Source organism: Aethalodelphis obliquidens, unplaced genomic scaffold (genome assembly GCF_003676395.1).
Source record: "Aethalodelphis obliquidens isolate GAN/ISIS:26980383/991018 unplaced genomic scaffold, ASM367639v1 scaffold41, whole genome shotgun sequence".
In the NCBI taxonomy this organism is placed as follows: domain Eukaryota; kingdom Metazoa; phylum Chordata; class Mammalia; order Artiodactyla; family Delphinidae; genus Aethalodelphis; species Aethalodelphis obliquidens.
In genome coordinates this window covers 11,134,628-11,158,470 of record NW_020837985.1, presented here as the reverse complement: position 1 = coordinate 11,158,470, position 23,843 = coordinate 11,134,628, and the positions used below count along the sequence as shown (strand labels likewise).

General features: G+C 43.5%; 1 long non-coding RNA gene across 1 annotated transcript in view; it reads right to left on the bottom strand.

The window, feature by feature from the left end:
- LOC113633866 (uncharacterized) overlaps nt 1–23,271 on the bottom strand; it is a 70,570-nt gene extending 47,299 nt beyond the window's left edge. The window contains exon 1 of the long non-coding RNA XR_003438395.1: nt 23,159–23,271. This is a non-coding gene — a long non-coding RNA (uncharacterized LOC113633866). The remainder of the gene's footprint in view (nt 1–23,158) is intronic.
- Nucleotides 23,272–23,843: the final 572 nt, after the last annotated feature.

The following is a 23,843-nucleotide window of genomic DNA, read 5'->3' as shown; positions in this document are numbered from 1 at the left end:
CATCGTTACCCCTCATTTTACTTGTTTAACATTCCAAGGACCAGCTCTTGCCCTCCGGGGTCCAGGCCCTGGCTAAGGGTGGGGGGTCCCCACACGGCCCGTCACCCTGCCTGGGAGCGCTCGTCCAGCACCAGGTCTGCGTGCTTCCGCCAGTGCCCAGGCCCCGCTGAAGAGGCAGATCTCAACTGGTGGCGCCCTCGGGGCCAGCTCCGCAGACCCTGCCCAGCTGCCATCACTGAGGGAGCCGGGCGCCCAGGACCCAGCCAGCCCTCAGGCTCCCTTGGCTGCACAAACGGGGGGGGGGGGGGGGGGGGGGGCCGGGTCCGCAGACCACGACCCAGGGAGACCACCTTCGTGGGGACCACCCACCGCGACGCTGACCGTTGTCTGAGCACCCTGCCCCTGTTACAATACTAGACATTCCATAGGGCGGTACTAATGGATTTGTGTTCTAAGATACAGTTAATGAAAACTGACTCCATTCCAGGTTTCCTTCTGAGAACCTTCTAAAATTACCAATTTAGCCCCTTGAGGTAAGTACAATTATTCCTTTCCATTTCCTAGATTAAGCAACTGGGGCTTAAAAAGAGTAAGTAATTTGTTCCAAATCGCACGTCTAATGAGTTGTGGAGTAGGGATGAAACACTGCGGTACCGGGCCTCCGGGCCTCCACGAGGGCCCTCGGGCCTCCTGCCCCCAGGACTTACCCGAGTACAGTCTCCCCCTGCTTGTACCAGGCTTGGTCTGTGTGAGCAACAGGATACTGCAAAAGGGACGTCAGGGTACAGAGGAGACTAGCATTTCAGTCTTGCGTTCTTTCTCTCAGACTGAAATAGAGGCAGGGCGGGCGCGCGGCCCTTAGCCCGCGGCACTCAGCTCTCGACTGTTATCGCGAGACCGTTATCACGAGACCGTAGGGTCCCGCTCCAACAAGTCAGCCTGGCAGTGGTCCTCGTGGCAGAAGTTGCAGTGAGATGCAGATCGTGGCCTTCTCCCCGGGGTCCTCCCAGGCTCTCCATCCTTGGGACGCGCAGGCGAGCTGGGGGGGGGGGGGGGGGCCCGGGGACAGGCTGAGGGCTGTGTCCTGCAGAGCTCCAGAGCCCTCGCCACGGCCGCCCACTGGTGGGGCCCAGGCCTTGAAGCAGCAGCAAACCCCTCCCCCATCCCCACCTCCACGACCTAATAGCGGCTGCGGTCTCCGTGGGTAGCAGTCCACCGAGGCCTCAGCAGCTGGAGTATATGGACACTGCCATTAAGGTAACAGCTTCACCCAGCTTCTGTCTCTCCATTCAAGTTTCAAACCTTGGTCCAGCTTAGATCAGTTGTCCACCCCTAGGAGGTGGCCAGAGGTCAGGGTTAAATTGCAAGGACAGGGCTTCCCTGGTGGCGCAGTGGTTGAGAATCTGCCTGCCAATGCAGGGGACACGGGTTCAAGCCCTGGTTTGGGAAGATCCCACATGCCGCAGAGCAACTAGGCCCGTGAGCCACAATTACTGAGCCTGTGCGTCTGGAGCCTGTGCTCCGCAACAAGAGAGGCCGCAATAGTGAGAGGCCCGCGCACCGCGATGAAGAGTGGGCCCCACTTGCCGCAACTAGAGAAAGCCGTCGCACAGAAACGAAGAGCCAACACAGCCAAAAATAAATAAATAATAATAAATTGCAAGGACATTGCACGTCGTGACTGGAGGTCCACCTCTGTGATTGGGGCCATTCTCTAAGTTACTAAGTGAAGGGCAATTGTGGTGAGCTGCGGAGTAAACTGATTGGTATTCGCTGCAACACATATCCCTATTGACCCTATACAAATGATTCTCTCCAGGTTAAATGAAAAGCCTGAGGGCTGGCTGGCTAGATTCACCCAGCTAAGCCACTTCCAAATTCCTGACCCACAGAAAAATGAGGGAATAAAATTTGTTGCTTTAGGCCACTCATGCAGCAAAAGATAATGCAAATGGCTACTTTTTCCAAAGCCCCTAGGGTGTGATACTGCTTTAACAGTTTATAATAATAGTTTTTTTTAAATAAATAATATTTCTGTCACCTTTACAGTTTATAAACAGCTTCCTCACTTATGCTCTTCTAATACAGGAATCCATTCTCTCTACTTCACAAGGTGCTGACGCATTTCAGGTTTGTAAAATTTCCAGTGGCTAACTTTTTGCCTGATATTCAGCATAGAACAGCAAAAAAAAAAAAGTGGGGATTGGAATCAGACAGACTGGATTATCTTAACTGAGATAAAAATTATATACAGGTAAATAAACAGATTTATAAAGGTACAGTTCAAACAGTTTTGACAAATGCATGCTCCGATACAACAAAAAACACGAATAAAAATAAGGAGCATTTCTGTCACCTTAGAAAGTTCTCCATAACCCATCCCATGCACCCTAGAAAGTTCTCCATAACCCATCCTATGCAATCTCCACTACCCTAGAGACAACCAGGGTTCTGATTTCAGTCACCAAAGATTAGTTTTGCCTTCTTTGAACAAATGAATTTTACAGTATGCTATATATGATTACTTTCACTCAGTAGAATGTTCTTAACATTCATTCATGTTGCTGTGGATACTTTAGAACATTTATTGCTAATTAGTATTTTGTTGAATTAATATAATGCAATATATTATAAAGTACTGCATTCTTCTGTTGATGGGTTGTTTCCAGATTGCGGCTATTAAATTATGCTCTTATAAACATTTTGGATAAGTCTTTTCTTAGACATATTTTCGTTTATCTTGGGTAAAATACCTATGAATGGATTTGCTAAATCATAGGGGAGATGTATAACTTTGTAAGAAACCGCCAAACTGGTTTTCGAAAGCATTCGTATCATTACATTCCCACCAGCCGTGTATGAGGGTTCTGATGGCATTACATTCTAGCCGACACTTGGGGTTATTGTTTAAATTTTAGTCATTCTAGTGGATATGTAGTGGTATTTCATTGTGGTTTTAATTGGCTTTTACTTGATGTCAAAGTATGTTGAGCTCTTTCTTAAGCTCACTGCCCATTTTTATACTTCTTTTGTGAGGTATCTTTTCAAGTCTTTTGCCTGCTTTTATAATATTTAAAAATGACTGACTTATAGGGATTAGTTTATATTACGGACATGAGTTTTTTGTCAGATATATGCACTGTGAATAACCTCTCTCAGTTTGTGGTTTGCCTTTTCCTTTTCTTAACAGGCTTGTTTTTGTTTTTTATTGTTTGTTTTTAATGACTAGGGGTCTTTAATTTTGATAAAGTCCAATTTTTCTTTTGGGGTTATTTTTGTGTCTTTTCTAAGAAATCTTAGCTATGCTAAAGTTTGAATATATTTTTTCTTCTATTTTTTTCTATGAATATGTTTCTTCTTTAAGAAAAAGAAGATTTAATAGTATCGGTTTTTACATGTAAGTCCATGATTCATCCTGAATTAATTTCTGTGTTTGATTAGGAAAGTATTGGAATTACTTTTTTATTCCCATTTGCTGAATAAAATTTTCTTTCTTCATTAAATTGCTGGCATGCATTTTTTAAAAATTAATTGATCCAAATGCCCAAATGTGTAGGTCTGTTTCTGGATTCTCTAATTCTGTACTATTAATCTATTTTTCTATCCTTAGGCCAATACTACACTGTACTGACTGCTGTAGCTTTACAGTAAATCTAGAAATCAGATAGTATAAGACTTCCAAGTTTTCCTTTTTAAGATTATTTCATTTACTAGATCCTTTGAATTTTTATATACATTTTAGAATAAAATTTTCAATTTGTAAAAATCTTATGTAACTTATATTAAATTACGCTTGTAAAGGAATTTATCCATTTCCTCTAAGTTATGGAATCTATTATCATTTTAACATCTTCAAGATCTGTACTGTTATTCTCTCTTCCATTCCAGGGTCTCCTGCTTTAAGTTTGCTGGGCTTTTGGGGTCTATAGGTTGATATTTTCATCAAATTTGAGACATTTTGGCCATTATTCCTTGAAATATTTTTTCTGCCATATTCTCTCTAGACTCTCCTTTGGGATCTCCAATCACACATATTCTAGACACTTGATATTACCCCACATGCCACTGAGGCACTTTTCCTTTTTTCAAGTCTTCCCCCAGTATTCTTCAGATTGTAACACTTCTATTGATCTATCTCAAGTTTATTGATTCTTTCTTCTGCCATCTCTAATATATTGTCATTAAATACATTTTATTTAGGTATTATAATGTTCAGTTTTCGAATCAAAATCATTCCTCTATTTTTAATCATTATGGCCATCTTTTCCTTTATATCCTTGAATATTTTTATAATAGCTGTTTTAAAGTCCTTATTTGCTAATTCCAGTGACTGCATCATCTACTGACTTATTTTTCTATAAATTATGGGTCGTTTCCCTACTTTGTATATTTAACAATTTTTGAATATATGGTGAACATTTAGAAAGATACATTGTAGGAAATCTGGATCATATTGTCTTCTTTTAAAGAGTATTACATTCTGCTTGGGGAGGTATTAAATTATTGGTAGATCCTCTCAACTTTCCAGGCTTGCAAAGTTTTTTACTTTGTTAAGGGCTGGTTTGTTCTCATTTTGTCTATATCCTAGGGATTGATCCTGACTCTAGGAGTTAGTCCTTACTCCTAAATCTTGGCCTTTATGAAGTCTCAACTAAATCCTTGAGGTGCTCAGTGAGCTCTCTCCTCTCTGGCTGGTTTTAAACTCCCATATCTACCAGTTTTCCATGATCTCTGCAATTTCAGCCCATAGCAGCTGCTCTCTGCTAGACTTTGTGGAGTCTCGCCTTGTGCACATTGCAGTGGGAAGCCCCAAACATATGTCTCAACCTGCCTTCCTTGAAGATCTCACCTCTCTGTGCTGAAGTTGGAAAAGTGTCTTAAAGCAGAGAGCCAGACCAAACTTGAGGTTTATTCTGTGTGATTTTCTTTTCTTAAGTATCACAGTCCTATGCTCCTTGATGTCCAAGACCTGAAAACAATTGCTTCATATATTTTTTAAGTTTTTATCACTGTTTGAAGTAGGAAGGTAAGTTGTACTAGTTCCTCCATTGTGACCAGAGCCAGACTTACTGTGTTGCTGTGTGACATTGAGCAAGTTAACTCATCTTCTGTGCTTAAGTTTGTTTATTTACAAATGAAGACCATAATACTTAGACCATGATAACAGCTACTACACTGTTTATTTTACTTATTCTGAACCTCCAATGACCCACACAGTACGTTTCATGTAGAAAGCACTCAACATATGTTCATTAGTTAACTGTATTCATTCATTCATTCAAGAAATGTTACTAAGTGAATACCTACCTCACAGAGATGTTGTTAAGAATAAATTCAATCATTTATGTAATATCAGTACAAAACTTAGCTCAGAGTAAGGATCCAGGACATTATAGATATTTAAAAGAAATAGAAACTGAAATTAATTCTATTTCTAGGCCCTAGGGTTTCTATTTAAAAAAAAAGAATCAGTAGGATCTTAGGTAAAAAGCATAAACATGCCTTGTGTTAGAACATCACTGAATAGTTTACGAATGCCATCATTGATCTAAAAATGTATGGGGTCAGCCCGTCCTCACTGTTGATCCCATATCTGGAGCATTCATGAGCCTTGTGTTCCCAGTTTGTTAGGGAGAGCACTGATGGCTGAATGGCTGGTGGACCAGTGGGTGTTAGGACTTCTGCCCTGGTAGGGTGAGCAGGCTGGCTGGGCTGACTTGGCTGAATCTCCGCGGCACTCCCCAAGGATGGTGTCACTGCCCACACTAATGAGTCTCTGCACGTGAATAACTTGTAAACAAGCCATGATTTCTGTCCCAGTGTGAACTACTACTGCAGTGGGGCAGCTGGGAGAGGAGGCAGCAGGAGGAAGCCGGATTTATGAAGCTCCAGGGTGATGTTCAAGCCTCCGTTCTCTGGCAACGCACTGGCCACCTGATTAACAGTTCCTTTTCTACATCCTGCTTTACTTTCCAAAGTGCTTCTTGCACCTGTGACCCCGTTTGATCCCCACAGCATCCCCCGAATGGACAAAGGGCATTATTACATGTCTCCATTTTACTGATAAAGAAACAGAGCATGAAAGAGATAACATGATTTAGCAAAGGCCACATAGCTGGAAAATATGAGAGCTGGGTTTGGAATCCCTGTGGCAGAGGGCAAGTATTATTTCCATTATTTAGAAACAATGGTTTTCCATCTCTTTATCCAAATGACGGGTCATTGCAACGTGCACTTGAAAAGTGGGCTGGAGGATAGGGATACAGCCGGTCTTTCTATCTCCATACAGAGTCTTAGCACTTCAGAGCTCAATGAGACCTCACATACGCATAGGTCCAGCTACCTTATTCTGTAGACGCTGAAATGGAATCTCAGAATGGTCCAGCCACTCCCTGAAGCTCAACAGCAAGTTCTGAGGGCGACCTGATACACCATTCCTCATCTTTCCCTCACACCATGCTGTTTCTGCAAAAGCCTCTGGCCTCTGGCTTCACAGAATCAAACAAAACAAGGCCATGACAGCTTTGGGGCCTGGGTAGAGCTCAGGCCCTGACTTCACTAAGAGGTCGTGGATCAGTTTGACAGGTCACCATCAAAGAGAGCCTTTATGAAGAAGGTGCTCTGAGACACCCAAGCAGTACCAGTCAGTACGTTTTTGTTAGTTTCTCCAACCCTAAGCTGAGTCAAGCTGTATTGATCAAAACCAGTTGGGAAATGAATTACTGAGGCTGATCTATAAAGAAATTCAATCTGGAGATGGAGCAAACTATCGTCAGGATTCCTTATTAGGCCCTTCGCACCACGAGCTAAATAAAGCAAACAAACAGACAGGCACACAAAGGGCAAACTTTTTCAGGGGATGAAGATGACACTGTGGTTGGGGAATACAAGGCCATCTAATACCATAGGAATTGACCATTTTTTAATAACCAGCAAATCGATCCCTCTCTAAAAATGCGCCCGAGAAGTGAGAATGAGAAGGGACTATATTAACAAAGAGGGATGGAAATGAAATTAAGCCCCTAACACAGCCTTTTCAGTATCTCTAAGATAGGAGTGGGATCCTGTCAGAGACTGCATTCTACAAAGAATCCGAAAGGTTTACCTCATTTAATTAGGAGAAAAGCGTGTGGGGAGAGAGGGAGTCTTCTGGGTTGGCGGGTGCTAGCAAAGAGATCGGGCCCTCTGTTTCAAAACTTGCTCAGCAAAAGCAATTCTAATTGCTGCCTTTGTTATAAAAGATTAAAGGTAGTTATGTCCCGGTGTACCTCGCTTTCATCAATCAATATGTTCCTGAATGGTTGTGTGCAAATCAGATTTTTGTAAACCAAATCCAATTTAATATGCCCTCAGAGAGCTTGTTGTTTCAAGGAACCACTTTGGTGAATTCTTTGGTAAGGCCTAAGACAATCCCTTAATATATTGGGTTGGTAGGTTTAAATTTTTTTTTTTTTTAGATGGTGATAAATGTTATTCCCTCTCCCATATTCAGAAGAAAGGGCTTGAAAATAGAATGGAAATAAGATGACTTAATGACACGATATAACAACTAATGGTTGTTATTAACCTATCTCCTATGATAGGTTAATTTAGTAAATGCTGAGATTACCTCTTGTATTTTCTATGTTTGTGGCTGTGATGTTGAGTGATGACTAGTGTTTAGCATTAGGATGATGAGACTCTTAGAAAGAATTAAAAAGGGTTACTTGGAAGGAGTCTGAAGAATTATCTAGTCCAACCTCCAAAACAGAGATTTCTCTTTGCAACCTTCCAGAATGATGACTATTTAGGCTCTCCTTAGATACTGTTTGAGTGCGCTATGTTATTCATTCATAAATTTATTTATTAAATATTTATTGAGCATTAACTATGTGGGGAACTAGGTTCTGGGGAAACGGGGAGAAAACTAGATATAGCACTCACGTTCTGTAGAAATTAATTCACCTGGGAGGATAGATATTCAATAAATAGTAACACAAATAATCGATGCATGGTAATTCTGACAGACATTATGATGATTACATATAGGATGCTATGAAAGTGGTCAGGGAAAACTGACCCAGGGAAGTTGCATGTAGTCTAAGACCTAGAGGATGGATAGGGGCTGAGACAAAGAAGAGCAATTGGAGGACACTATGTGTGGGATTGAGACAACTTAACTTGTGGTTTGAAATGGTTATTCCGACTGCTATGTGAAAAATGGACTAGAGGGCAAGAATGGAAACAGACAGGCCCGCAGTCGGGGTGAAAGATGCTGGTGACTTGGGCCAAGGTGCTAGATGTGGGGATGGAGACAAGGAGATGGTCCTGACAAATTACTGGGAATAGGATCAATAGGATGGGGTGACTGACTGTACATGGGGGTAAATGAAAGCAAAGAGTCAGGGATGATCTCTGCATTTCTGAGTTGGGCAGATGGAAAGACGGTGATACCATCTACTGAAGCTGAGAGCATTAGCAGAAGAGCAGATTGAGGAGAAGAGACTTAGTGCAATCACTTCTGGGCACGTTGAGCCAGAGAGGCGCCATCAGTGGAGATGCCAAGCAGGCAGCTTAGTAACTGAGTCTGGGGCTCACCTTACACCAGTGTGGCAGCCTGTGATCACCCTGCAGCAACGCCAGCACACAGCAGCCCCTCAGTACGGGCTAGGGGTTCAAGGACACAGCTTCCATTTCTAGGGAAACAAAGTCCTAGAGGGACTGATATACCAGGCCCGCAGCCAAAACTATAACTGGAACATAAGACCTAGACCCACACAGTGATTTGAGTGATGAGCATGAATTGGCATTGATGTGATGAGCGTATGGGGACCCAGGTCACAGGAAAGCAGCAGGGCTCAGTTATTACTGTTACCGCTCAATATTTACGGCTTTTCGTGGATAACTGAGGTAATAACAGCAGTAGCCAGGAGATTCTTTTGACCTTTGATGCCAACCAGCATTGTGTTAGGAGGCAATTTGCTACCCAGTTCATCAGGAGTAAACTTCTACAAAATGTTTAAACGCCCTTTGGTCGCCATAGAGACGCATGCACCACACCAGGCAGGCGCAACATTTGACAGAAATTCTCACATATTAGGCAGCTGGTGCCTTTGTCCGGAGAGATGAGAAAAGTGAGGTAGGGTTGAATTCTGTCTTGTTTATTATCTCTCTGAATTCCGCTGTTTATGTCTTGATGTGTTTTCTGGTAACCTTATCTCCTTCCTCTGGGTTCTTGATATACCAAGGTCTAAGTCAACAGCTCATCAGAAAGGAGCCTTGGTATTGGTCCATCTCTTCCAGTTGCATATGATAGAACTCCACCTAAAAAAAGCTTAACCATTTGATCGGGCTTAGGAGTAGACCCATTAGACACCAGCTGGGCAAATGAGAGTCAGTCCTGGGACTGCATCAATTGGGAAAGAAATGCCCTACTTCCTCTGGATAGCTGACATTATAGAACCTAAGCCTGGAACTGCTAGTGGCACTTTTGCCATACATCAAGAGAGAGGGCCTGATGGTGAATCCAGTGCAGAGAAATGCAGAGACCTGGACATGGGGGTGAAGGAAAGCAAAGAGTCAATGGAAAGAGAACTTATCTGATGACATGATTTGCAACCCTCGATTTAACTGTTTCTGAAGTGCATCTACTCTTGGTTTTCAGGTTACTGCATAGGCCCATATATTCTATTTTCTGTCTACCCAAGTTTGGGCTGGCAAGTTCGTCACTTGAAACTGAAAAACTTCTGGCCAATTCATACCTGTGATTTGGTTACTCTTACTTTAGTCATGTGCCCATCCCTCGGAGCTCTCCTCACCTGATTTCCAGGGGATGGAATAAATAGATCACATGGTCACACTGAAGCTTGGAGTTGGAGAAGGATGGGTTACTTTGATTGACATTCCCAACCAGAATGACATGGGAAAGGAGAAGGGCAATGTAAGAGGAAAGGTGCTATTACCAGGATGTTGGTAATTACGGCATATAGAACAGATGCTCTTACCTAATCAGGGTGCCTCTGTGTGCAGGAACAAGGGATTCTTCTCAAACAGTGTGCTTCCTCCCTAGAGATGGGACTACCGAGATTATGCAGGCTATCTGGATCAAAGGGAACACAGGGTACTACTCAACAGTGAAAGATTTTCCAGGTGCCAAAGTCCCTCTTTGGAGGATATAAATTATGGGAAATTTTGTTTAGGTAGGTTTGAAACATCTAAGGCAGACATTTTTGTGTTAGCGGTCTGATCTCCAGAGAGAAGGACCCCATACATACGTATTTGCATCGTCCCTTCAAAGTTGCACAGCAATCTCAACTGAGCCCAAAATCCAGAGGTATACTAGCTGAATATACGAGTTTTGCTAGACCTGCATAGAACTCTTCCACCGGAGGCAGGATTGGCTCTTGAGGCTGGTGCCTGGACTGCATGTTTACGGTGAGGGAAGTGGTCCATAGCCATTGCTGTGGGGAAAAGAAGGAAGGCAGAGACTGGCAGCCAGATACTACTTGGCAGAAGAAACAGGGAACCAGCATCTCAGAGTCCCAAAATACACGCATTTCATGCTTTGGGGTCCCATGGACTGGTGATCCGCCCCACTGTGGGTGTCCTCTGTACATTGTTCATTGTGAAGAATGCAAAAAATAATATCCATCGTAGAAAAGCCGGCACTAAAGTCAAGTTCTCCTATGTGTCGTGTCTCCCTTCCCTTCTGCCACTTGTATTTTATCACATCTTACCAGAGCTATTTCTGTCTATGGGGAGTTAGCAGGAAGATCACATATTGTACAGAGAGCGGGGTGTTAAATTTATGCAAAGGGAAGGAATGTGTCATGGCAAAAATTATTTATTGCATGGCGTCTCCCCTGAGGGTTAGTCTCTTGTTCGAGGTTTAAGGACAGCAGCTCTATATTTGTCTCATGGCAGAGCCACACTCCTGCCTGCCTCCTGCTCTCGGTGCTCAGAGCGTTTATGTAAAGTCGTGATGCAAACCTGCCACCTTTAGGAGGCACGATCTGGTCCAACACAAAGTGTCCTGCCTTGTAGCCATTTGTGTTCCGAGAGGAATGAGTCTTCAGCCAGTGAGAAGGAGGAAAGGCAGGAATAGAAAAGTGTTGGACGTTCTGGAATTGGGCCATATCATGGCAAAAGAGGTAGTTCAGCTAGCAGGACAATTTATGTGGCTCAGAGCATTGTAGAGGTGGCATGCTGTGGTCTAGCATCAAGAATCCATCAGACCTGAAGCTGGATCCTGTTTCTACCATTGACTAGCTGTGGGTCTTGGGAGGAGTTAATCGGCGTCTCCAAGACTTCATCTTCTTGACTATAAAATGGGGACATAATACCCGTCTGCCTTGTGTTGTATGGAGTAAGTGAAATAAAGTATCTGCTCAATGGCAGGTGCTGTTACTTTTCTCCTTCCTTTTTATGAAATTAAATATTAGTTCAGTATTTTTCTGAGAGGCTTTATTCCCTGAATCAAATGGGTGGAATTTTCTAGTATAAGGATGACAAATGCTTGCTAAGCCTAGCACAGCTCCCTTATTTTCTTTAGCAGACATTGCTTACTGATTATGCCACACTTTCTTAAGAACCCCTCAGGATCCTTCTCAACACAACCCTCAAGGTGGTCATTTATAAAAAATCGGAGTTCACAGGGAAAGTAAAATACTTTTTCCATCTGTGATCCAGATCATGTCCATAAATTACTCTGTTGATCATTGCACCACGTACGCACAGATGGTTTTTAATGTACATTAAATGTGCAAATGGACCTCCAGGTGCTTGGAGGACACCGTGCTTCTGAAAGATGTGCCAACATATTCTTATTCTTGCTTCAAATGTTGAATCATAGAATTTCTATCTCACTTTTGGACATTTGTGCCCCATGGCATATGTTCTTGAGACTAGAAAGGTGTCATCTCTTCCTCAGCTTCTCATACATATTTAGGGAACAGAACTCCACGGGGATGCAGTGTGTACAGTAGAGATTAAGGGCTGAGCTTTAGGGTCAGACAGTCTCTGCCCTATACCAGCTCTAAATTGGTTAAGTTAATCAAGCTCTCCGAGCCTCGGTTTCCCCATCTGTACAATTTGTAAATGAGTATAATAACACCTGTCCCCGGGGCTGTTGTGAGGGTTAAAAGAGATGATGCCAGTAAAGAGTGGAGCACAGCCACAGGTTTATATTCACCAGTCATCATTATTATTAATATTAATACTACCTGGAATATATTTAGGGAAGGGAGATCCCAAGATACTCAAAACCATGTCATAAAAGAACAGAAAAGGAACTGGAAATCGGAGAAGCTGGGGAACGCCAGGAGCACATGGTAGCTGTGATATTTGATTTATAATAAGAAATATGTTTTTGGTCATCATCCCCTTTCCTGGCACACAGCTACTAAAATCTTTGGAATTTCCTGTGGTTAGAACGATAAAGGTATCTTTTGTTATGTGAATGAGATGACTCGTGGAAAGCCCTTAGGTAAGCTGGATGGGGGGGCTGGTTGCTAGGGGAACCAACCTCTTGATTAGAGGTTTGGAACTTTCAGTTCCCCCCTCATGCCCACCCCCACCCAACCTTGGGGACAGGAGAAGGGATGGAGGCTGAATCAATCACCAACAGCCAATGATTTAATCAATCATGTCTGTGTAATGAAGCCTCCATAAACACCCAAAAGGACTGGGTTCAGAGAGCTTCAGGGTTGGTAAACACACGGAGATTTGGGGAGAATGTCACACCTGGAGAAGGCATGGAAGTTCCATGCCCTTTCCTGTTAACCTTGCCCTGTGTGTGCGCATCTTTTCCATCTGGCTGTCCTTGAGTTACATCCTTTTATAATAAACGCTTAATCTAGTAAGTAGAATGTTTCTCTGAGTTTTGTGAGTTGCTTTAACAAATTAATTGAACACAAAGAGAGGGTCTAGATGGGAAACTCTGATTTATAGCCAGTGTGTCAGAGGCACAGGTAACAACCGGGATTTGTGACTGGGGTCTGAAGTTGGGCAAGGGGGTGTCAGGCCTTGTGGAACTAAATAAACACTTAACCTGTGGAATCTGATGCTATCTCCTGGTAGATAGTGTCAGAATTGAGTTGAATTACAGAACACCCACTCGTATCAGGAGAATTGCTTGTTGGGGTGGGGATCCCCCCAACCCCGAACATTGGAATTGGTACCAGAACCTAGTCAGTAGCTATCTTCACATTTTCTGAATGACAGATTTGACTAGATAGTTGATTGTATTATAGTTCCAAAATATTGGCTACCCTCTCCACGTCAGGATCATATCTTCTCATCTTTGAGAACTGGCTGGGTCATATGACTTGCTTTGACCAGTTAAACTTGAAAGTGGTGATTGCCACAGCTAAGCTTTAGGAACCTCCATCACAATTTCTCCTTGGCCCTAACCAAGATGGAGAATGCTCCTTCAGCCCTGAAATAAGTAAGATCAAAGAGCAGAGACTCAGCTCACCTGGAGCTGATAAGTACATGAGCAAGAAAACAATATTTGTTGTTGTAAACCCCTGAAATCTAGAAGTCATTTGTTACTGCAGCAGACGTTAACAAGGTCAGGACATTTTCTTTATAACCTTATGGGGCATAGTTAATGCCAACGGGTAGAAGATGAAACATTTCCTTTCAATATAAAAAATAATTTTCTGTCCATAAAAGCTGTCTAAAAGTAGAGAGGACTGCCTTGGTTGATAGTGAATTCCATAACAATGGAAGTATTCAAACAAAGTTGAATAATTATTTGTTTCCAATATTATACAGAATTGTAACAAAAAAAAAAAGAGAGAGACTTCTGAAGGTCAAAAGTTGTTGGTATTTGGGGAGAAATTTGCTCTGGAATCAAACAGAAGTCTTTATATCAGACTCACCAGAAAGTTTAATACACTGATATTTGCTATGCCTCCACAAAGAGATATTGCATGCATGGTGTTTTCCAAACATTTGACCAGAGAACCCTCCTCACCCCTACCCTTCACTATGGGACAAATGTTTTCTGAAACACATTTTAGGAAATGCTGGGTTGACACCTTCATAATTATCATTGTTTTGGACCAGATAGATACAGTTTGAGGTTTGTTACAACCACCAGGGTGCCATGAGTTAGTCATGATTTGAGCCCTCAAGGAGAATACCAAAGACTTGTTTGCAGCCTGGGGGTGCTAGTTAAAATGAAGAGCTCATGCAGATTGAGTCAGTATGAACCTGACTCCACTGCCTATTGGTTATGTGGCCTTGAGAAAGTTATCTACCCCTTCTTTCTCAGAACTTACGTTCCAAGAATTTATATCTTATCCACTCTGGAAAGTTCATAATTATATTTTTAAACATTGCTTCTCCCTCATTCTCTCTATATTCTACTTAAATGATAGAATTTTCTCATTCTACGCCATAGGTCTCCTTATGCTTCCCTCATATGTTTTGTCTCTGGATTCCCTGAGATGCATTCTTTGGATTGTTCTTCCAGTTAACCAATCATCTCTTCAGCTGTGTCTAATCTGATATTTAATTTATTCATTGGATTCTGAATATTGGGAACCCAATTTTTAATGTCTTCCTCTTTATCTTTAATGTCTCTTTCAAAGCAATCTGGCCTTTTCTAATAATATCTTACTGTTTTCTTGTGGTTACTATTCTTCTATTTACTTCTATTTGCTTTTAAAAATTCTTATTTTGCAGTTGTTTTGCACTGTTCTTTTGCCTTAAATTCTTGGGAGTTGGTCTCCCTGATGACTGTGATTATTAAAACTCCCTTGTGGTGAGTCACTTCCCCATGTATTTTGTACATTTATTGTTAATTCATCTTCACTGAAGGCTAATTTTCTGTCTGGTGGGAAGCTCCTGTGTTTTGGGAGTGAATCTGTGTTTCTGAGCCCTTGTTTTGGCCCCTGTCAAGGGCTCCAGGTTTACCACAAACCAGGAATCACTTTTTATATTAATCTGTTGTTTTGAGATTTTTGAACTGTTTGTGTCACATAGTTCAGTTTCCAAACCCATCTGTAATGAAAGTTTAGGGTTATTTTTCACCAAAGACTTCTTCTTTTTTTTTTTTTACCTTTATAGAGCTCTGGGTAGAGAGATGCTTCTTTGTAAATTCTCAGGGTTGGTGGTTCAAGTCTTTCTATTTTCACTAAGAATTAATTTGTGATGGTTCCAGCTTTATGCAGCCACAGTTCCAATTTTCCACCTATCACAGACTCCAGGCCTTATCTCCTGTCAACTACAAATTGGCTCTTGCCATCTGCCTCTGTAAGGATTAAATCATGTGCTGCTGCAGCTGCTGCCTTTCGACACCCCCTGGAGGGAGTTCAGGGTGGAGAGCAGAAACGAGACCCTCTGTGCTCTGAGAAAAACTGGCAGAACAGGTCTTCAGGTAGTTAGATATTTTCAGGAGCTGGTTTTATGAGCCCAATTCTTGCATCTCCTCGTATCTAGAAAAAGCACCTTCATGGTGACGTCTGCTCCTCGTGACTAGCAGAAACCCTCATGAGACTAACAGAAACCTTCTGCCAAAAGTATGTGCTTGACTGCAGGTACTCCCCCTTCACCAAAATCACATACATACTGACCTTCCCCCCCACTGCTTTGGAGCAGTTCCTCAGAGCTCTCTGAAATGCTGTTTCCTGGGCTATAGTCCTCATTTTGCCCCAAATAAAACTTAACTTGCAACTCTCACATTGTGCATTTTTTTAAATTGACACTCCCATGCCTATATGAGACTGAAACCCAAACCCATAAACATGTGGGCATTTTTCTAGGTCTAATACTATTCCCTACCTACCAGGTTTGCCACCGTGTGAGATTTTACAGTTATCACAGTGGCTTTCAATTCTTTCTTGTTTCTGGCACTTGGTAATTTTCTTTGCTTGAATACTAAGTAAGCTATGTGCATGTGTCTTGCTTTTTAAGTTATTATACTTCTCCCATCGTTTCCATTTGTAAGTAGTATGTATGTATCAGGAAGGGTTCTGGATTATTCACACCACCAAGTACCTAGTGTTAGAACAATGCATCCATACACATCTGTCTCATCCTCTATAAATCTGATATAACAGCTTCTACCTCACTGGTCGGCATGAAGATAAAATACCTAATGAAACTAATGCACTCAATATAGTGTCAGACACATAGTAAATGCTCCCTAAATATTGGGCATTATTATTGTTATTTTTGAAACATGACATAAAAGCAACCACACTCCAATAAAAATTAATAAATAAAAAAAGAAACAAGACATATACATTTGGGAAAATAATTATAAACATGTTGGAGAATCCTAGAAAGGGATGATGATGTGTCTGTCTCTTCAGCTAACATTTCTTAGCTTTTTACATAAGGACGTAGTGGGCTCCTGGGAAAAGTCATTAATGGAGCTTGAAATTGCCCATCTGCCCTAGGCAACCAGAGTTTCAAACCAGAGGGAGACAAAACAAAGTCCATTTTATGACGTCTCAAGAATACCCTCGTGGGCATAGCGCTCTCCTAAAGAAAGTGACTAAGGTATTTGGCTTTTTTCTCATGACCTGACTTATTACGTGAGGGGAGAGGCACTGTAGAGTTCAGCACTGTGCTGGGTCCTCCTACCCACAACACAGGGACTTGACAGTTTACCTTTGAGGGAAGGATGCACATGGTAATAATGGCTGTGATAATAACAATATTTACCATTCTTTGAGTCCTTCCCATGGGCCAGGCTATGTTCTAAGCCCTTTCCATACAGTATCTCATTCAGTCCTTAGAAGGAGTTAGGTGCCATTATGAAGGTGCCTGTTTAAAGTTGAGGAAGGTGACTACAGGGTTGCAGTACTGGGGATGCCTGACACCTGAAAGAGTCGGTTCACCCTGCTTAGAAGCTTCATAAAACAGCTGCAGTTTTGGTGGTGGGCAATAAAAAGAAGCAGGAACAAGTGGTGCGAATGGGGCAGTGAATAACCCCAACATGGTGTTAGTGTTACTCCAGAAAGCACAGCAGAGAAAAAGAAAAGGTGAACTTCCTTACACTGGGCACTTGCTGGGAATAAGACAGTTTGCATATATGCTGTCTACTTATAATGCATTTCTATTTTAACCCCCTAGATTCTGTGAGGTAGGGATGGCTATGCCCCTTTATACGTGGATGAATTATGGCTCAGACAGGTAACTTTCCCCTGATTACCATCTACTGAGTAGTACATGGGTGTCCTGACTCAAGCCTACAAAATATATCCCCTCTCCAACCTCCCTCCACCCCAGCCTCTGAGCCTCTGAAGGGGTGGGACATGGATTTGCATCTGTTAACTCCAGAGAGGGACTTAAATGCTCAAGAGGAGAATGTGTGGTATACCAGTTTTCTACCAGAAAAAGGGAAACTTGAAGGATTTGGGGCTTAGGAACTGTGTTAGTAATAAGGAAATATAGAAGGAATATGGTAGTGAAGAAGCAGAGGTAAACGGCAGAGAAGAACCGATGTTTTTCATGGTAGGCTCTGGAGTTGTAAAGGTGAGTGGGCTTTCCTTTCCATGAGAATAAAATCCAAACCCTCATCTGGGGTGTCGGGATCTGTGTTTCCCAGAATCCCCTTTGTTCTGTGGTTCTGGTTTAGAGTTGGCCAAGAGAGGAAATCAGGGGTGGAAGGAAAGCAGGGATATTACTCTCAGGAGGATGTCGTGGTCACATAGGGCGATGAACGGGCGCAGAGAAGGCCAGCGGCACCCGCCTGCCCATGCTCTCCTCTGCAGCCAGCTCATCTTCTCAGCTGCTGCCCACAACCCAGGCACTTGGCTGTGACTCTGCAGTGGTTGCAGTTATACACATTTGACTACCCTCTCGAGACAGCAGCTTCCAGAGACCACTGAGCACCCACCTCATTTGGGGGGGCTGAAGTGCGTATGACTGTGGGCTCCCCACAAGCTCCGACATCCCCACCTTGACTGTGCTTCAGAGACTGTTTCTCTGGTCCTTCAACTCCCCCGTTCCAGACACCTACTTCCCCGCACCTCCTACATGCATGGAAAGTCTAACTCCTATAATAACTCCCTTATTTCTGTAGCACTTGCAGTGGTTCTAACTCCCCACTGAAGCCTGGAAGGCACACCTGGCCCACAGAGGCTCCGCCTGCCTCTCCAGCCTCACTCTGGCCTATCTCCCTCATGCTCCTTCTAACCCGCTCTCCCTAGAACACGCCATGTTCTTCTCCAGCCTAAAGTCTTTCAGGTTGATGTCTATTTTTGAACATTCCTTGGGATTTATCCATTGAGAGCAAGAAGGTAATAGGATGTCGGCAAGAGTTTGGCAAGAGAAGGAATACTCCTTTTCACCCTTCTGATCTCAGCCCAAATGCCCCATCCTCCTGAGACTCTTCTTAACTACCTCGATGAAGAAAGTTTCTCATGTTTCCTATCACAACGCTCCGCTTCTTTCCTGTCCCTTCAGTCTATCTATGCGTTCTTCTACTAATATGGTTGCTTTTATTTATTTATTTTGGTCCCACCACACAGCATGCGGGATCTTTACTTCCCTGACCAGGGATCGAACCCAAGGCTCCTGCAGTGGAAGCCTGGTGTCTTAACCACTGGACCTCCAGGGAAGTCCCAAATGTGTATGCTTTTAAATTGTCTGGTTCCCTGCACTAGAATGTGAGATGCATGTAGACATATGCTGTTCACTCTTGCACGTGTGACCAGCACAGTGTCTGGAACACAGTAGGGCTCTCAAAATTGTTGTGGGACTTCCCTGGTGGCACAGCGGTTAAGAATCCGCCTGTCAATGCAGGGGATACAGGTTCGAGCCCTGGTCCGGGAAGATCCCACATGCCGTGGAGCAACCAAGCCCATGTGCCACAACTACTGAGACTGTGTGCCACAACTACTGAAGTCCACATGCCTAGATCCCATGCTCTGCAACAAGAGAAGCCACCGCAGTGAGAAGCCCCTGTGCACAGCAACGAAGACCCAATGCAGCCATAAATAAATAAATAAATAAATAAATTTATTTATTTAAAAAATGCTTGTTGTGTAAATGAATAAGTTAACAGACCTGGCCCACTGAACTGGCTTCTACTGTCACATCACATTGTTGTGTTGGTCGTGATGATGGTGTTGGTACTGAGGGTGGGATAGGTGGGTACACTTGGGTCAGAATGTTCTTCACTTTTCTACCCGTGGTTTTTATGAGCTTAGCTCTCGAAACAGAAAAAAAAAAGTTTTACTGAGAAAGGTAAAGGATTTAGGAGGAAGGAGCTGCATTGTTCTGATTGTTCTGGATGACAGAGGCAAGATGAATTTGGAGGACCTGGCAACATTCGGCAGAGAAGAGAGAGGATCCAGGGAACCTGGGTATAGTGGGAAGAAATAGGAAAGGGAAAGAACTCCCAGGGATCCTGTAGACAAGGGAATTTGGGAAAGACAAACATCTAACAGGGGACACATATATTCTCTTAATTTTGCTGAGGGTTGTGCTATGTAAATTTTCTCCATTCCATAGTTGTCAGTGAGTCCACATTGCTCACTTGTGCTTTGGTATAAGTGGATTCTTTAGGGGGAACTGAACAGCTGTTGAAGTCTGCAGCCAGGTGGGTAATGAGATAAACTCAGAGACAGTATGTGGCCAGTGGACTTGAAGGATGGGCTTCATCCTTAAACTTACGGTTTACACTCCATAATGCTATGTAGTGAGGAGAAGTTTGGAGAAATCTCGCAGTGAAACACTGAGACTTCTACTCTAAAGATATACCAAAAAAACCGTGGGATTTGCCTGGCAGTCCAGTGGCTACGACTCTGCGCTCTCATTGCAGGGGGCACAGGTTCGATCCCCGGTCGGGAAACTGAGATCCCGCATGCTGCACGGTGCTACAAAAAAAATATACATAAATAAAAAATAAAAATATACCAAAGAAAGCAAATTAATGAAGGTTACGCAATGGTTTCCCAGTCTAAGCATCCTAGTTACTTTGAATCTCTGAGGCAGAAGAAGCCTGAGAGTTGAGAGTCATCAGATCCCAACGGTAGGTGTAAGAACCAAAGATTCTTTCTATGTAACACTATTGTTGGTGCCCACAATTTCTTGGTGGTCCTCAGACTGCTGTTTCCTGGAGAGTATAAATGCAAACTAAAAGTAATGTGCATTCTTAGAAGCCGGCTTCCATGTAAAAAGCTCGGTCTGGATTCCTGGTTGATGAGAGACCATCTGGTGAGAAAGAGATGCCTGGCAGAGATGAAGCAAGGCTCCCAGCTCATAGCCAGCACCAAAGGCCCAGACATGTGTGTGAGGCCATCTTGGATGCTCTAGCCCATCAAGCTGCCCAGCCGACACCATGTGAGACAGAGATGAACCATCTTTGCTAAACCTGGCCTGAACTCCTGCCCATTTTTGGCATGGGCAAAAACATGGCTGATGTTTTAAGTTACTAAAACAAACAAAACAAAAAATGACGTGATAATACAACACGTGCCACAAAGTCGAACATGCTTTTTTCCTAGCGTCTTTTGTTGTTCTGGGTTCCTTCATATTGACTTGTATGGCTCTCATTTACCTCTTGCTCTTAGAGAGGAGGGCCTCTGAAAATTTACTGGAAATCCAGTGTTCTGTTCGGTTAGGGCCCAGTTAATCAAGAGTTTATAGGTTCCTTCTGATAATGAGCTTGAGGAAATTGAAATAACAAAAGACCAACTCCAGAGAGTTGACCTAGATTATGGAACCAGCTGCTGGCCAGGGTCTCTCCCCTTTTCTCCAGAGGATAATTAGCACCGGAAGTTGTGAAGTGCCCCTCACACAAGGATGCCAGGGAAGAACATTCCTCAAGACATTACATAAGAGGCGGTCTCCAAGGAAGTCCAATTAAAAATGTGTTTGGTTGTAAAAGTGCCCAAGGTTTAGTCATTAAGATGCCTGTCAGCACCTATGACTCTGTCTTCACACTGTATGCTTCATCAGGAAGATTGCTCTGGGCATTGAGGGCTTCGGGTTACAGGCGACCTTCAGGTGCAGATACCTTAAGGTAGATGGCTCATGGTGAGGACATTTGGGGCATCAATCATAAGGTCGAAGGAAGCGTATGAAGGTGCCGTTAATATAGTGAGAGGAAAATTCAGTGACCAAAGTGCTCTAACACAAAGAAGCCTATTTTTCATAGAATTAAGAAGCTTGTTTGCACTGGAAGGAATTTTGGGTATTTCTAATTCAGGGATGCCCAGGTCATCTCAGGTGTGGTTCCTTGGAGCACAGCATTGAGAAAGCACCAACTGGACTTGGTGAAAAGAGTGCTCTGATTGAATGACAATGTCTGTCTTTGCAACAAGATGACAAGTGTAGGAATCCACGCTACGCATCTACCGTATTTTGTCTTGTACCAACTCTACAGTTGGGCAAACTGAAGCCCATTTTATGGAAAGCTCAGCGTCCCACATGTGAAAGGTCATGTGGGAAATTAGTGGAAGGGCCAGGTCTTACCTAAGAACCTCCTCGAGTAGTTTGTACTATTGTTCCCACTCATATTTGGCGTGGGGTTCAGATTTGTGACCCTATGCGTACCTGTGACACTGAAATTGACGTCCTTGCCTTTGACCTAGGGCACATTTTAGGGATTTTGGCTCAGAATCTCCCCTCAAGTCCCGGAACTCAGGGAAGACAGATTACCCTATCTCCATCCTCGGTTACCATCTTGCTTGGCCAGAACCTCACTACGTTTTTGAAAAGGGAATTTGGACAAGTCTCTATTTGAAGCCATTTCATCTATTATCGTTAGATTTAATAGTTTTGGAAGCATGCTTTATAATCTCCAGATGAGTGCAAGTCTATATTTTGGGGCTCTTATCTCTAGATGTGTTTGATACAGGGTTCAGAGAGGTTCCAAGACTCAGACATATTGAATGGCTTCAGTCCAAGTGCTCAGCTTCTCCTCTGCTGAGAGATGGGCTCAGCTATTATCGCTGTGGAAGGACCAGACGGAGAGTGCGAGGACACTGAAGCAGCATCTGATTTCTCAGCGACTCCCGCCAGCGTCTGGAGAAGGACATGCTCTTGCCGCTTTTCCAGTCTGACTCTAAACAACCAATCAGACCCAGCTGACATTCTACCTCTCAGCTGTTGACTCACTCTCAACCTTTGGGAACCTGCTTCTCATTGTAGATGGAAATCCTCTGGCTGAGGACGCCTTCAAGCTGCTGACCTGACAACCGTCCTTGAGAAGGTCACCTCTCCTTTCTCTAAACTTCTGCTTGCTGCCTGGTCTCTGACATTCATTTAAGCTCTTGTAATGTATTGTTCTTCAGCCCTGACACACCCGGGCACAGGCACACGCACACGCACCTGCACGCACATGTGAACACATTTGGTGTGTCTGTGTGTATAGGGGTGTTGCTAATAGAGGACAGTGAAGCTAGAGACTTCATAGAAAAGTACCCCAGTCAGTCTCCACCTCATTACTCTGATTTATGTGGAGCGTTTGCCACTGGGTTTTGTGGGCATTGCGACAGGGAGCATTAGGACAGTGCCCGGCAGATGTTGAGTGAACAATGCCTGTCAGCTGCCATCAGCCACTTAAAGGCAGCAGAGCTACTGGGGCTATAGGGATGGGGACCACAAGCTTCCTTCCCTCATTGCCACACATCTAAGGGACCTTATTAGCTTAAACATCCCAACTGAGCTACTGGGGCTATAGGGATGGGAACCACAAGCTTCCTTCCCTCATTGCCACACATCTGAGGGACCTTATTAGCTTAAACATCCCAACTGAATCAAAACAGCTCAGTTAAGGAAGAAGAAACTGGGGCCCAGGAGTTTTGTTACTTGTCCCAAGTCACACATGTGCAGTAAAGCCAGGAGCCGGTCCAGGTTGTCTGAACCCCATCCGAGTCCTAAACCCATCCATACACCATCCTCACCTCTTCTCAGGACTGAAGTGCACTTAACGTGAACTGAGGCTACAGTTAATTGTTCTAGAATTAATAGTTAATAATTATGCTCATAGGTGTGATATTAATGTGGAGTTACTAACCATGTTAGCCATTGAGATAAGTGTTATGAATTAAATATTTATGATGATTCAAATTATCATAGTAACAGGTTGGAGACTGAGATCAGCCAGAAGATCTGCATTTCCCAAAGCATTTCTTACCAGATAGTCCATAGAGAGAGGGTCCTGTGGTCACAAAATTTGGGGAAATATTCTAAGTCCCTCCTGGAAACTCACCACACTCAGGAGTGTATTAAAAGGCGCTGAGATGGGCTTCCCTGGTGGCGCGGTGGTTGAGAGTCCGCCTGCCGATGCAGGGGACACGGGTTCGTGCCCCGGTCTGGGAAGATCCCACGTGCCGCGAAGCAGCTGGGCCCGTGAGCCATGGCCGCTAAGCCTGCGCGTCCGGAGCCTGTGCTCTGCAACAGGAGAGGCCCGCGTACTGCAAAAAAAAAAAAAGGCGCTGAGAAATACTGCAGGAAAGAAATCTGTTTGTCTGTATGTTTTTATTTGCCCACCAAACTGTCTTGGGGGTATCTCCTGTTAAAACTCAAGAAACTGTTTGTGAAACAAACTGTAGTAAATGGATCACAAGTTATAAGCCCAACTAGGTACATATGAACAAATAATCTGGGCTCTCAGAGTCCCCTGCCGCTGTGGGTTTTACACTGCAGGGTTTGTTTTATCCTAAAGAGAACGTTGCAGAGAAAGAGGTGGGCTATGAGTAGCCTGGGGTCTTAGCCCGTTTCCTCTGTTTCAGCCAGAGAGGTTCAGCTTTTCTCTGCTTTGGACACTGAGATTCTGCATAAAATTGTCACCTACTTATTCAGCAGATATTTCCCAGCATGTGCCAGCTGTGTTCGAGGCACTTGGGATAAATCAGTGACCAGAGACAAGGGAGATTCTGACTTCATGTAACTTG